This window comes from Callionymus lyra, chromosome 8 (assembly GCF_982586985.1).
Source record: "Callionymus lyra chromosome 8, fCalLyr1.hap1.1, whole genome shotgun sequence".
NCBI classification, from domain to species: Eukaryota; Metazoa; Chordata; class Actinopteri; order Syngnathiformes; family Callionymidae; genus Callionymus; species Callionymus lyra.
This window is the reverse complement of record NC_141825.1, coordinates 3089553-3104570: the sequence shown is the minus strand read 5'-3', so window position 1 is coordinate 3104570 and position 15018 is coordinate 3089553. Positions and strand designations below refer to the sequence as shown.

At 38.4% G+C, this 15018-nt stretch overlaps 1 protein-coding gene across 13 annotated transcripts in view; it reads left to right on the top strand.

Moving 5' to 3' along the window:
• nrcamb (neuronal cell adhesion molecule b) overlaps positions 1-15018 on the top strand; it is a 91176-nt gene that overhangs the window by 24684 nt on the left and 51474 nt on the right. Inside the window, exon 1 of one of the 13 annotated variants that reach the window (XM_087797735.1) lies at positions 13801-13900. The exons of the other annotated variants lie outside the window; for them this stretch is intronic. The gene's annotated coding sequence lies outside the window, so the exon portion shown is untranslated. Of the gene's footprint in view, positions 1-13800; positions 13901-15018 lie in introns of those variants that run through there. 13 annotated transcript variants of the gene reach the window in all.

The window sequence follows — 15018 nt, the reverse complement described above, 5'->3', positions numbered from 1 at the left end:
GACAGTTATTTACTATGGAAGTAATTTCAGTCATTTTTGGGGATAAAACAATCATCAACATCTTAGCTCTTTAGTTCATTCATTGTTTATCATATTCTAATTGGCCATGGTTTCCAAAATCAATAGTTTTGTATCAACGTCTCTGGACTCAGCACTATGCTGCTACTCACATCCAATATCCTGCTTTAAGACGAGGACATCTTTACTCATCTTATTTAAGCTAATGGCTTTGTCTTCCTCAAGAACACTTTATTTTGTGCAGTAATGGCCTGATACAATGTTTGGATTATCTGTATACCATGTTGTATGTAAGATACAGTATGTGTCTTTTATATTGAAGGTCATCGATGTGAGCTCACTATTGGTTCAAATGTTTGGTTTTGACTTTTGGCCAAGAATCTGACTTGATGCATATTAACTTACTCTTTATAGAAAGCTATTTCAAAAGCTAACAGCTTTCACTTTGCTGTTAATGTAATGCTATAGTGCTGGAGAGGCTGATGGTCGAACACTGATGGTCAACTGGTGTAAGTGTAACATGTAAAAGTCAATACTAAAGCTTTCTCCAAACAAAGTTTAAGTGTTTTAAGAAGTATTTATTTGTTTAAATCAACTTATCAAAATGTGCCTCGAAAACCATATTTGAAAGGCGAGTGTTGATTAATTGTTCAATGACGTTCACCAAGGCTACTGCAGTATTTTTAAACATGCAGTACATCCTACACATATTCTCTTTCTTTAACAACTGGTAGAACTCCTCTCTTCTTCTGAGTCTGACAAGCTACTAATAATTCCCAGTGTGGTAACCAGTGACAATTACCATATATCTATACTTTCCATTGGTTTGTTGAATCAAAATCAGAAGTATAAACTCCAACATCCACATGCAAACTTTTTCTCAACAGTTTTGTTAAGGAGCAAACCCATCTCAGACAAGGAGCTATTTTTAAGCACATATATATCTTCTGAAAGCTGCTGGAACTCTTCCGGGGTTACTGCTGCATGACGATATTGTCTGAAATGTTGTGTTCTAAGACTTCCTGAAACCCAGAAAGATCACATTGAAGAAACCAGACTTCCGTGTTTCCTGTCCATAGATTATCTATAGTCTTTTCTTAAACACTGACCCAAACTATTGATTTACTGTTTTTTTTTCATGCATTTTAACGACTGAAATAGTATTTCTGCTGAAAGCTGCACACGTCCTATTGATTCACCTGGAGATCCTGCATCTTGCTGTTTCTCTCCACGAGCCACGAGCCAGCTGTGATTAGTCAATGAGCTCCGTGCACAGAATGAAATCAGGATCATGTCAAGATGCAACACGAAATGCAATGAACCTGGAGTATCAATCCTGAACCAGATGTATACAAGAATTGGAAACAGAGCAGTGATGACGTTCTCCAGGTTTTCCACTGACTTCCACTTCACAGCAATGGATGTATATTTGTCATATTTAACCGGAGAATATTCTTCATCTGCTTCACTAGTAAGTAATGGTTATTTCTAAAGTCACAGCAATGTATTACTTTTCATATGACGTTGGGCGAAACCCATTAATATATAATGTCCTTTAAGGAATATATATTTTAGCTGGTTCTGTTTAAATGTAACTTTAAATGAATGAATGAATTGTTTTATTTTGGTTACAATACAAAACACTAAAATTACATTTTGTCACCATAAAGCTTTAAACATAACCGAAAAAGGAATAGGCTAAAGCCCAGGCTTATTTTTCCTATCCTATGGTGCCGATCCATGGAATAACCCAAAATATAAAATTATAGAAAGCAGAAAAACACAAAAAGAATAATAATAATAATTTCACATTTCAATCATTTTACATTGCAATCCTTAAGTATTTTATAGTTCAATAATTATTTCAAACTCAACAAACTACTACACAACTTCAGTTTGTCACTAAGTCTATTCCATAGTTTAAATCCCACATTTATATTTAACATTGGTTCTCACTATACATATTTCAAAGACACAATTATTTAGACAAATGTTAAATATAGGTGGGAAGACTTTTGTTCTTGGCTCAAAATAATATTTTTAATTTTGTATCTGTCTAAGAATTTAAGATGCCAGACTTTATAAATAATCTATTCGTGGTTTTGCGATAGGAAGCTTTGTTAATTATTCTGATAACTCTTCTCTGGAATTTAATGATAGGATCTTTGTATGTCCTTCATGTATTTCCCCAAACCTCAACATAATATGACATATATGGCACTATAAGTGAGAAGTATAATATACGCCAGACATTTATTGTTCAACAAATCCCCGACATTGTAGATTATACCAATAGATCTCATCCACACCAGAACATTGTGTGGGTCATATTCGGCCATCTCAAAGAAGGAAACAACCTGTAATAAATATATACTGTATTATATATGTTCTGACCATTGCTTTGTCCCCCAAGCATTAGTCGGATGTTTCCGAAAGAACAGAAATGCCATCGCCATGGTAATGACAGTATCAATGGATAACTCTTGGAAATACTATTATTTTTTAACTTCATTTATTTGCCTTTTTTCTTGTTGCGAGGTTATGTTATTACATATTTGGTATTTGAGTGAAACCAGCAGCTGTGCCTTATCCGAGTGTAAATCTGTGCTCCAGCTAATCAGTCAGTGTGGACTGTGCTTGTGATTGGACATTAATGTTAATTATTTAAATGTGGCACCGAGCGCCTGCCTTAGATGAATATTGAACATTCTAACCAGAGTGATTAGTTCACCAGCCCAGCTCAGCTTCGACAGAAATCGAACCTAATTCTGTGGGAAACACTGAAGAGTACCTGGAACACTGTGAGTCTTCTACGTGGAGATGTGCTTCACCAGTTTAATGATGTGGGTCAGTGAATGTACCTGTTGAGTGTAACCTTATCACTGCTTCTATGACAACTTTAAATTTCAGAATTGTTTTAATTTGTCCAGGTTCAAAAAACGCTCTCAAGTTTTGCACTTACTATCTTATTTGGACATGATGCAACATGGATTGGTGTTCTACATCTACATCTTTTATTTCAGTTTTTGTTTAAGATTATTATATTATCTTGTGGACAAAGTATTATTATGAAAAAACTTAAATATTTATAAATCCATCAGTTGTTGTGAGTCTATGTGAGATTGATTTATAAATCAATCCAATTGATTTAAAACCAAGATACATTTTTTTTCCATCTCATGGTTGCCTACATCACATAGTGGTCGTTTGGGGCAAAATGCGAACAAAGGTACTTTATAGTACATTACTCTTTGCAGTGTGAAACAAGATCAGCTGAGGTTTCACACAACAGTTCTTGTTTGTTAAGTTGCGATGAATCAGGAGTTATTATTCAGGTGTGGCTCACGCCGGACAAGACGATTACGTGTCGCCTGTAATTGGTTAAACGACTGGGATCATTGGCTCTCTAATGATGAGGGATCAGTCTGTGGATCAGAGTAAAGTCCTCGACTCCTGCAGTCAGTGCGTCTAAGTGATGAAGCGGGCTGGAGGTTGCATCTGTCATCTGGTGGCCACTTCCTGCTCTTAAGGCTCTGGCGGCTCCGACTGTGTGTGTTGACTTGTGCAGTTTTGTGTAGGTAAATAATTGATGCAGTGTAAATCCAATCTGCCTCGCGGCAGGTGTGCTGTTTGACAACGTCTCACACACGACACAAGGAAAGACAATGATGTAATTAAAAGTTATCTCTTGTTTTTCCTCACACACTTTCAACTTCTACTCACTCTCTTCACACAGGTGTCCATTGAATGCTTCTTTTTGTCCCTTTAATATTCCTTACTCAATCTTCCCTGTCTCACACTATTCTCATGCTTGTCTGCCTCATGTAGACAAGTGGTGACCTGGGATAGTCTTGACGTGTCACCTGCAGTCTAGGAAGATGGGGAAGGAATAGAGACAGCGTTGGGGAGGATGGGGTGAAGTCACTGAGAGCACGTTTGGGTTTACATCGTATGGAGTGTCAGGTTTAGTTCACAAGGTTTGAAATAAAAGACAATATGCAAGCAGATAGAATGAGAATCATTTCTATAAATCTAGATATCTCTACTGAGAACTCTTGTTTTTGCTGGATTAAAACAGTGAGATGTTTTTTCTACATATATTATAATAAACACTGAAGCTAGGGGAACTGAGTTGGCAACGGAAAAAAACTCTTCCAAATGTCTATATGTTTATATAAATTGTTTTTCCAAATCTTACCCTGATGGTGATCTATTTATGTTGGAAATCAAAAAATTATCTTCACTGCAGAATGTTATGACCAGTAGTTTTGACAGCATGCAAGAGTCATTTCAGTCGATTTTATAAAAACACAGCACACAACCCTGCTAGAGTTTGGCCTTTCAGTGGCAGGTGTCAAAAGTGAAGGACGGAACATTCCAAACCTTTCTAAATTCAGATGGATTATGAAAATCTACTATCTGAAAACATAACCTCCACCACATGCTCATGTTTAGAATACTGTATAAAAAAGTAAATCAGCATTTTGTAAAACGTCAATTTGTTCCATTATTCATTCTCATTGAAGTGAATCAGACAAAAGAGATTATTTAAAAAAAAAAAGATTACAAAGGACCGTCACTCCCACGAATCTTTCATGTTCTTCAAATATTTATTTTCCTAAGCCTCTATTTGCTGCCCATTCATCCATCAGGTCGTGCCGGTACACAAACTCAAACACACTCTTGGGATTCCTGTGTCAGAGAAGCCTTCTTGTCAAACAATCCCATTCTTCCAGTAAGGACGTCAATGTATTGTTCACTTCTACCACATTAAGCTTCAAACTCCCTTTATTCCTGCTTCCTTTACACCTGTGTGCGTCTTTGTGTTTCTGTCTGTAGATGAACCTCAAAGTTGGCTCGCCTCAGTATTTAATTATTTCTTGTATGTCTTCTTATTCCAGCAGTTTCACTTTCATCATTAATCCATGTAGCTACAAAAAGCTTTAAAGCAAAAAAGTAGTTTTGTTAATTTCCTGCCTTTGTGTTCAGGAATTACCTCCTGAGGGTCAAAATTGGATCAGAGGATATAAAGTGTGTTCTCCCTTATTATGTGTTCTATTATTCATATTTTATTTTTTTTGGAAAGGTCTTATATAGCTGAGTACGAGATTTGATCTGCTTATATGGTAAGAAAGATGGCAAAACAAAGAATAAATCAGGTCTGTATGGAGCTTCTATTCCCTGCTGAGACTTAGGTTGTCATGTTCCCACATCTGGATGGCTTTTCTTCACAGCTGTTTGTTAACACAGCGCTCAGCTCTGGTATGGAAGTGTAATGTTCGGTCTATTTGGTAACGCACGCCAGACTTAAATATGTTATATAAGAATCAAATACTTTTATTGCCAGTGTTGTAAACACAACATAGGAATTTGTTGTGGTGTCAGAATAAAAAAGGATGAAGATAACGCACAAAATAAGCAATAGAAAAACGGAACTATATTACTTCACATGAAAGCATTCTTTAATTCGAAAATATACCAAACATTGTCACGTGTGCTTGTTGACTTAAGAGGATAATGGCCAATTAAAACCCATATTAGTCATGTATACAATCTTCCTTATTTGTTTTTATGGAACATGTTATTTTCTCTCAATTTTATAGTTTCCATATTTCACTTTTTGAATTAAAAAAACTTGTATTTTTCTCATCATTTGTTTTCACTAACTTGTTAAAAATGATTATTATTGATCTATTAAGAATACATTTTTATTATTATTATCAATTGAAATATACGTTTTATTATTCATAATTGCAAGGAAATCGATATTATGAAAATATAATCATAGAAAATAAGTCAATATAGAGAACCGGATATAAATATCTGTGTATTTTCAGTATATTAATCTATTATTTCATGTATCTTAAAAGAATCAGATGATTATGACCCCTTTGTAGTCATTGAAGATTTTCATGAAAATCCATTGAGTTACAAAAGAGACTGGGCAAGCAGGATTTCCCAGCAGTGACTTTCTTCTTCTGGTGTGAATGTTCAGTCCTTCAATCCCACTGGAGGAGGCGATACAACACATTGATCTTTGAGGGAGGCACATCTCTGTTTTTGTCTCCTTCTCTGATAAATTGCTGAAACAGTGGATGGATGAACCGAGCTGACAGGTGGTGGGGGTCTGGGACGCTCCATGGGCGAAGATGAAGACGAGGAGGAGGGAAGAAGGAAAAATGTAATTCCCCTCCTGCTGCCTCCAACATGCTCTTCAAAGATGTCTGCTGAAGGATCAAGCTCTCTCAGCTGCTGTTGTGTGTTCGCTAATGAACCCAATGAAATGTAAATAAGGAGTGAAATTCAGCTCGTGCGGATCAACAGTTTGGTCGTTTCCGTGGGTCTGCTTGATGGTGGATCAGAGGGGCGGGTCGCTCGCACTTAAGGCAGCAGTTTTTGCAGCAGTAATGAACAGCATGTGTGACGCGCCCAGTGCAGCATCGATCGCTCGTGCACAGACGGCGGTGGAAATTGGTCCTGTTGGGGGAGCAAAGGCGGCGCACACATGCCTACACCTTCTGTGGCTACATATGGATGCACACATACTGGGGTGGGGGTGTGTGTCACTTTGTACATATACACTGTGTGTTCCTCGACTGCCTACTGGACTGAGGATGATCTTCTTACTGGTGACAGTATGGAGCATATAGAAAAGGAGAGGCTTGCTTTCTCTGCTGGACCTCTGCCACCTTAACACTGGAGACATCTGCTCCAGACAACCACAGAGAAGTGGTGGTTCCTGCTTCATCACCCTATGACCGGTGGTTAACTAGTCTCTAACATAACCTGGCTTTTTGTTGATGAGCAAATCTTCATGATATATACAACATAACTTAAGAGGAACTGTTTCTCCTCATGGGTCATGGTGGCTGTTATCATTAGCATAGAGATCCGGGTCATCCACTATGCACTTCCTCATCATCATGCTATATTGATGATTTGTCATGTTGATTTGTACATCAAGTCTTTAAACAAACAAAATTCATTTCTGTTGTTGACTGTCGCTCCACTGACATGGATAGTGCTTTTTTCAGTAACCCTAAAAAAAGGAACCACAATTTAAACGTCTTTACCACTCTAAATTTTACTTTAGACATCTCGATTTTTCTATTATATTTTTTTTAACCTCAACCCTATTATTTATAGATATATTTGTTTGTCTGTGGGTGTATACTGATGAACATTCAATGTGTCGAGGGCATTAAGGAGACTGAGAAGGTTAGTCACATAGATCATGAGAAAACTTGTTTTAGTCAGTCAAAAGTGGAAACTTGTGAATAGTGGGTTGTTCTTTTTGTGATCTTCACATCATTATTTCAATGCCAACTTTTTTGACCCAGTAGATGTAGTACTTGATGAAAATGTATGTTTCTTCTACATTCCAAAAGGTTGGAAGTCAAAAAACAAACTGAGTAGACGTGCATATAATACTACTTTTGATGTACAATATGAAGAAAACTTTCTGACTCTAAAAGGATCCTGCAATTGTTACATGGTATAACGCTCATTTACCGTTACACAATATAAAATGTAGATAATCCAAGAGATTACAATTGCCTTAAGATTAACTTTAACTTTAACTCTTAGTTCAAACTTTGCGTTCTAAAAATGTTTTCATAATTCAACTATTAGGTAGTGAAGAAAAAAGTCTAATATTAGTTGTAAGTCTTTTTTATTGAGAAGAATAGCCTAATCTTAGTAGTAGCTTCACTCATATATATTTCTAAAAGTCTGTGCTCCTCATCATCATGTCCTATCATGCAATTTGTGACTTATTTTGCTTTTAAACTAAAATTAATTTCTGTAAAACCGAAGGGACTTCTGGCAACATGATTTTGGTTCTGCTTTTATTGGCAAATCCAGTTTTAAAAACCTAATGTGGCTTCTACTTAAGAGCAGCAGTAATACTTATGTGGCTGACAGAGCTTTGAAGCTCTCCAACCCTTGGTAACTGACAAATATGAGGTTTGCCTGGCCTGACTGCTGCTCTTATAAATACCCTTCTCTGAAGTGTGTTGTCCTACTGTAGCAGAGAAATGAACAAGGCACTTTCTGGTTATTTATAATGGTGAACTTGTTAAATTGGTGTTTTAGTGCCGCGGGCTGTCAGGCTTGTTAGTCGTGATTACATCCAGTTTCATTCCACAAACTGATAGCAGAGATGTGAAATAGGAATACAAATTAGTTAATGAGGAGGTGAAAAAAAGCAGACGTATAATAACATGTGTTGAAAATTATGTTTTTGTAATGAAGCGCTGAAAGTTTATTCATTCTAGCGACTGCTAAGTGTACTCAAGCGTGGCGTTGACATGAGTGGACACCAGTTTCAGATAAAAGTGAGAAATTGCTTTTTTAAAGTGCACAACAGTAAAGGTTACTCTTTAGAGATGGAACATTTTGATTTTCTGTTTGGAAGGTTAAACCACTTTTGTAGAGTTGAGTACAGTTCTGATACCAACTTCCTTGAAAACTGTTGTAGTGAAAGAGTCACCTGGTGATGTAGGAGCCACATCAAGGGACTTTGTTTTATAATACAGTTTAAATATTTATTTAGTTGCTGGTGAATGAAACAGCTCTTTGAGCTCTTTTATATTGTGTGGAACCGGAGCCTCTTCATCCACCTTGTTCTTTCACTCACAGTTGACAAGACTTTAAATGCTACCTCAGCTCTTCCACTACAGAGCAGGCAGAGTTCCCCTTATAAATAATGCTCCTTAAGTATCTGTGCACCCAACAACAGTAGGAGGGTGACTGTTATTTAACACTTTTGCTTGTTACACTTCCACCTTCATAGCATTTCAGTGGTAGGTTGACTTAAAAGTCAATGCTAGACACATTTAATAAGTGATTTCATAATTTTATTCTAGATTAAAGTCATTTTTGTGAACGCACAGACACAAGTGCAACATTTTTTTTATATTTCATCAGAGTTTCATATTCCATATTCCAGCATTTATGCTTAATTTCTTACCAGTTTGTGCTATCGTTTCACTAGAATAAAGGCTGATCTGTTTTTCACTTTATTTTAGAAAAAAAGAAACGGGAGGTGACAGAATAAAATGAAAGTTTATCTAGATCTGGTTGTACAATAGTTGTTTGTCAATATCATCGTCGTGACATATGTGTTACACATGATATAGAGAGAGCGTGTGAAACTCTTGGGAGAATGGTAATAAGAGGCTTCTTCTCCTGACACCGCGTCTCTGATTGTGTCAGTAGGACTCTTTCAGTTAGAAAGAAATACGATACACCACACTACAGGTCCTTAACCTTGCTGACGGTCTGCTGCCTGTGTGGTAAATCTCTCCATTCTCCCGACGCTTTGTTTCTTTTACTGCGCTCCTTCAGCCTCCATTTCTCTCCTTCTGTCCTCATCTTTTCCCCTCCATCATCCTCCCTCTGTCCTTCAGCATGTTAACACTCCAGCCCTGTCACTGAGCCTCATGGCACCATGGAAACCAGTTGCACCATTGTTTACCGGTGTGTCTTTGTGCATGTGTGTGTCCGTGTTTGTGTGTGTTGATGGGGCGGGATTAGGGTCTTGTTTGGATTCGAAAAACCGAGAAGAGGTCGCGGACGTCGCGACGGGCCCCTTGCTGTAATTCATGTAAATTCCCTGAAGATCCCGACTGCTTTGTTTCCATCTTTGTCCTACCGAGCTGAATCCGATGCCTTTCGTTGTCAACGCAGCTCCAGAAGAATCTTTTATCAGCTTCTTTCATAGCTCAGAGAGAGCTCCAGATATCACGATGGCCCTGCTATACGACACCGACACTGGAGAGGTTGAGCTTTGAATGACACAGATCTGAGATGTTCCACTAACAGGCAGCTTTACTGGACATGTGACTCATGTTCGTAGGTGTGCTGGAGGGAGCTGCTCTACTTAAGTCCATTCCCTCAAAATGGAAATGTATCGATGGGTCGATCTTAGCCACTCTTGACTGGGTGTTGCAGTTGTGTACTGAAGTTAGCAAAGCTGCTTTCAAGTCGATATTCAGGGCGCCTCTTTTTCTGATTGGTCGGTGTTTCTTATTGTCCACTTAAAAGCCATGTTAGGTTGAAGTGACTCGGTTGCACCTCTTGTGAGGGCAAAAGGCAAACATAAAACATGTTTTTCAAATGACCGATAATAGGCTAGAGTATGTTATATGTTGATGCTTTTGTGTGCCTGCTAATTCGATCTGTTGCTTGATTTCATTTTGTTAAGGTTCTTCTCTCATCTTTGTTCCAATTGAGTGTCTAAGCTGAGGAGGCCAAGTTATATATTTTGGTTGTTATCGCCTCCCACTTAATAAGGTATATTTTTGCTATGTAATTTCATTTGTAGACGCTCCTTCATGCTGAAGAAAACAATTATTCAAGGAGAAAAAAAGTGTTCACTGTTGGTGTTTGTATGTTTTTACGTAGTTTTTGTGTGCCTTTCTGGCCTCAATGTATGCGATGTAAAATAAAATGAATAACAAAATCCATGTGACGCTAATCACATAAATGTCCCTTGACACAAACATAGACACACCAGCAATAAGTTCTTTGCTAATGGGACATTGGTTTCCCCTACACTATAGTTTTTACTTAAATCAATTTTTTAAGCATATGTCAATATATCATGAAGTTACATATATTGAATGGGGTGTTTTAATTGTATCTTATATGGATTTTGGACCTCTATTGTAAGTAAGTAAGTAAGTTTTATTTGTACTCATGTTTGTACCAAACCATCTTTTAATTGAAATATTTACATTAGAAAATGTACCCTGAAAGCACTTCATTTTTGTTGAGGTTAAATCTTGTTCACCTTAACCACACCCACTCTGCTGTGATTGGTCAAGAATCAATGTTTGTCAAGCAGCATCATCAATCCCAGTGTTTCAACCGCAAAGTGACTTCTAATGTTAACAAAACGCAGGTTGATTGAATAATGGACTCTGCTCTTGTAGCCTATCGTTCACTGAGATTCCAGACGGGGGAGAACTTAATAAAGAAATAACTTCAAAACACTGTCATGATGAGGGACTTGCATATGGGAGAGGAAGACTTAAACATTTGATACATGTGAGTAAGTCAGGAGAGTTTTCAAGTTTCTTGCCATTTAAAGTAACTTATTAATAGATGTGGGCAGTAGCACTAGTATCGTAATTCATTCTGTTATTTTCCGGCTGACAAGTATTTCTCCCCCCTGCCCTACCAACAATAGCCCCTAACTCTTGTGAATCCTGCCTCTTATTCTCTCCAAGGGCCAATCGTATTTCACTGGCATCTGTGAAAAGAACCTCCAGTGGGGTCCTCAGCACATTCATATTCTCCCACATGAACCCACTCGTGGTCATAGGAGGGCTGGTTTCAGGGCCGCAGCAGGAACTTTGTTCTTCTGAAAATTGCTATAGAAATATGCACTTGCCATTGAAATATAGTGTGTCCATTGGTGTGGTGACAAAGAACAGGGAGGGGTCCGCTGCTGTCACAGTGTGAGTCTGAAGGAGACGTGGGCCTATGGGGAACGGCCCAGTGTCTGTGGTCAACAGAGTCAGTGTGCAGAAATAATGCCCATTAGCCTTGGTCGTTCACGCCCCTCACTCAATGAAATATTGCCCTTTCACTCATGCCATCCCATAATCCATACATCTCATCGCTATCCATCATTTGTCTGAAAGATGTCCGCCGCCAGGAATGCTATTATTATTATTAATACATTTTTTGAAATTAATGGGGGCTCACGTTGCGACCAGAGATGCTGAGAAAGCAGAATTTTGTTTACATGAAAAGCTTTTAATTAGTGAGTGAAATCGAGTTCCAGCGGTGCAGCTTTACATTTCAAGACCACCGGCAACTGTTGACACAGATTTAATCATCGTAAGTAAGGAGGCAGTTTCAACTTGTGCAGGTCATGGCTATATTTCTCAGCAGTGTGGCGCTCCACACGAGTGGGGACACCAGTTCCACTTTCTTTGTAGCCTCTGTATATCCCTAAAAAACGAACAGTTGCTTTATCAAATCAAGGTTGTACGAATGAGTGTGACCATGAAATCATCATTAATATTCACATCTTGAATTCATTCCTGCACTTCAAACACTGATGATCCTTATTATTATTCCAATAATTATCTCAGCAATTGGCTCTAAATTGTATCGGAACCAAAATACAATGACCCCTTCACATTACTTTTATGAACTTAATCAGAAGCATTTTAAACTGTATCATGTGCCCCTTGAGCAGTTGCTTAACTTGATGCAAAACTCCTCCTCTCATCATTTATATCTTTCATATTTTCTATCTTCAAAATCTCACCACAGTATATAGGGAGCCCCCAGCAACAATTGTTAGAAGCACATCAGGAAATACCCTTTGGTCAAATCCTATGATGTACTGAGAATATGCAACATTTCAGCACTTCCATGATATTGTTCTTAAATAAAAATAAAACAACTTGCGGGGAATTTTTGGCAGAAGGCTTTCCGCTGAGGGTATTGTTTTTTCTTTTATACTCACCGTATGTTGAATATTTAATGCTGCATATATTGAACTTGTACTTTTACACACCACTTTTCTCCAGTGGGAGAAATGTTGTTTGTTCAAGCCTAAGCCAGTTGATCTATATTCCAAGTAGTTTTCAAAGTAGTTCCCTAATTCTGTCTATTTCATACTGTATTATTCATAAAAAGACAAAAAGCAAAAGAAAGAGGATTACTGGTATCAGGTAAGCAGGTGCAAAAAAAACAACTGGGTCCTGTCACAGTAAAAGTTATTGACTACACACTAAAACTTTACGCTCAACTCATCTTGAGCGTCTTAAGGGACTATACTGCTGGATGTTGTCCATACATCACAAGAGAGGAACAAAGTGTTTTTCGGGAGCCCCGGTCATTGTTCATCTGGATGGTCATTGTACTTCACGACAGATTGTGTTACAGTTTATGTGCTTTTGTAAAACGAGGGATGTTATTTAGGGATGGGCCTGTGGTGAGTGACTCTTTTCAAAGTGATGGCCTCCGCCATTGTTGCCCTCCGCAACCATAGCCAACCCACATCAATAGGCCTCTTTCACTCCTTTTCTTTAAAAAAAAAAATGGGTCGCAATAACACTAAAGTCGGCACTAAATGAGCTTCCTCTCACCCGAGTCAACTAGATTAGATTGCATGGGGGGACATCTGTTGAGTGCAGGTAAGCACTTTCGCTCACTTCTCATTGACCAGCGTCGGAAGTCTTCAGGATGTGCCTTCAGGCTTTTGGCTTTCTATTCATCGAGCTCTGCCGCCGCTGCTGTATCTCCACCCTCTATTGAACTTCCAGACAGCTGCATTGACTCCCACAACCGCTGCAGCTGACAGTTATTTCAGCGCAGTTGATTTAGCGTACAATTATGGTGCCAATTTAGCTTTTATGCCTTGCCAAATTCAGCCTGTCGGATGTCACACTCTGTCATCGCTTTAATGCTGGTAACATCTGATACAAAACAGTGTTTTTTTTCTTTTTTTCAATATTTAATACGCATGTACAAACGTGACCCACAAAAAAATGCCACCCAGTAACTTTGTGGGTTCTGGTTGCTGTTCATATGATACCAGGAAATGTTTAACCTCTATTGTGGAGAGACAATAGCATGTTTTAATCCCACTGTGAGAGGCGGCGGGAGGAGGGAGGGGGGGCAGGGGAGGGATGTGGGAGGAGAGGAGGGTTTAGTGGGTGTGTTGGTGTGAATGGCGGGGGGTAGGAGGGTGGGAGTGATTTTTTGTGAGGGGACGGACTCTCCTCTCGCTTCTGTCACTCAGTCAGAGATAGAGACACCGAGGAGTACAGAACCACTGGGATTATGACAAGCGACCTTTTGCGCTCCGGGCCCGGATGCACACACTGAACGGATTTAATCTCACCGACGAATTAAGGTGAGCTCTATTTCATGACGACACACAACTGGCTTTTTTAGAAGATACGGCTAAGAATTTAATCAAGTTTCCTTCAGATTTAAATGAGTGAAACTAAATATAGAAAGACTCCGATTAAATGTTAGATGTGAGATATCTATATTGCACATATTTAAAAAAAAAGTTAAAATCTAAAATGAAGAACATTGGTTCTGAAGTGTCAAAAAGCCATGTATGTTATATAAATGACTGTCTGCAAAGAAATAATTTTGCAGCTCAAAACTCATCATTTACATATCTGATGAACTTATGAACTCAAAAATGATGAATAGTTTATCAGCTCCATCCTCCCTCGGGTTATCTCACCATTCTCATTCTCACAAGTGGCAGAAAAATGCTCAAATCTACAAAAAGTTCAGTTTTAAAATGGATTGATTTGTAGAATAGTCACATTGGTTTCTCTTTTATTTGTCTTTCAAGCTTCTTTACTTTTCTTTTACTCCCTTAAGTTCGTAGAAATACTTGTTCTGATTACTAGCCATACAGTTAGTTTGTTTCTTTCGAATTTATTTGCCGACTTAAAAAGTTTCCATGTCTAAAATCCATCCAGTTTTTTCCAGTGTACATATGCTGCAAGTGTTGTTTTTGGTGCGTTCTTAGCAAGTCTGGCAGTAGAAGGTTATTAAGGGTGTTGCTCAGACGTGACCTTCCTGATCTGCTGTGTAGTGAGAATCTTTGTGGTTAGTTTGCACTTCCCCTCTCCCTCCATGCCAACATTTCAATTTAATGCCGCTGCTTACTTCACTGACTCCTCGATCTTCCATGAAATGTCAAGTCTTCTCATGTAAATTTGGCTTGTAATTACACTCATACCTTTTCCGTGCTCTACTCGTGCAACAATCCTCAGGAGAGCTTGTCAGCTCATTAGACGGCAGTGTGAAGTGAAAAGCCTCAGGTCACAGGAAAACACACCCCAGAGCAGACGGCACACAGATGCACACTTTCGATGTGTGTGCATCGTCTCAATCAAGCTCTCCCTTTTTTGTCTCAGCAGGGTTGCTTCCTTGAGCTTTAACATCCAGCTGCACAATTTTGTAAGATTCATTCATTTTTTTGGCTTAAAATGTAAGGTTTTGGAA